The following is a 1,422-nucleotide window of genomic DNA, read 5'->3' on the forward strand; positions in this document are numbered from 1 at the left end:
GCAAAGGAACAATTAGAAAAGGGACACATTGAGCCTTCATTCTCTCCCTGGAATTCTCCTGTATTTGTAATTCAGAAAAAATCAGGCAAATGGCGTATGTTAATGGATTTAAGAGCCCTAAACGCTGTAATTCAACCCATGGGGCCTCTCCAACCTGGATTGCCCTCTCCGGCCATGATCCCAAAAGACTGGTTTTTAATTATAATTGATCTAAAGGATTGCTTTTTTACCATTCCTCTGACACAGCAAGATTGTAAAAAATTTGCCTTTACTATACCAGCCATAAATAATAAAAAACCAGCCACCAGGTTTCAGTGGAAAGTTTTACCTCAGGGAATGCTTAATAGTCCAACTATTTGTCAAACTTTTGTAGGTCAAGTCCTTCAACCAGTTAGAGACAAATTTTCAGATTGTTATATCATTCACTATATTGATAATATTTTATGTACTACAAAAACAAGAGACAAATTAATTGACTGTTACACATTTCTGCAAGCAGAGGTTGCCAATACAGGACTAACAATAGCATTTGATAAAATCCAAACCTCTGCTCCTTTCCATTATTTAGGGATACAAATAAAAAATAGAAAAATTAAGCCACAAAAAATAAAAATCAGAAAAAACACATTAAAAACATTAAATAACTTTCAAAAATTGTTAGGTGATATTAATTGGATTCGGCCAACTCTAGACATTCCTACTTATGCCATGTCAAATTTGTTCTCAATCCTAAGAGGAAATCCAGACTTAAATAGTAAAAAAATATTAACCCCAAAGACAACAAAAAAAATTAAATTAGTAGAAAAAAAAATTCAGTCAACACAAATAAATAGAATAGATTCTTTGGCCCCACTCCAACTTTTGATTTTTGCCACTGTACATTCTCCAACAGGCATCATTGTTCAAAATACTAATCTTGTAGAGTGGTCATTCCTTTCACACAGTACAATTAAAACTTTTACATTGTACTTAGATCAAATAACTACATTAATTGGTCAAACAAGATTACAAATAATAAAATTGTGTGGTAATGATCCAGACAAAATAGTTGTTCCTTTAACCAAGGAACAAGTTAAACAAGCCTTTATCAATTCTGGTGCATGGCAACTTGGCCTTACTGATTTTGTGGGAATTATTGATAATCATTACCCAAAAACAAAAATCTTCCAGTTTTTAAAATTGACTACTTAGATTTTACCTAAAATTACCAGACATAAACCTTTAAAAAATGCTCTGACAGTATTTACTGATGGTTCCAGCAATGGAAAAGCGGCTTACACAGGGCCAAAAGAACAAGTAATCAAAACTCAATATCAATCAACTCAAAGGACAAAGTTGGTTACAGTCATTACAGTGTTAAAAGATTTTAATCAACCTGTTAATATTATATCAGATTCTACATATGTAGTACAGGCTACAAGG

This window comes from Colobus angolensis, unplaced genomic scaffold, assembly GCF_000951035.1.
Source record: "Colobus angolensis palliatus isolate OR3802 unplaced genomic scaffold, Cang.pa_1.0 Scaffold242, whole genome shotgun sequence".
In the NCBI taxonomy this organism is placed as follows: Eukaryota; Metazoa; Chordata; class Mammalia; order Primates; family Cercopithecidae; genus Colobus; species Colobus angolensis.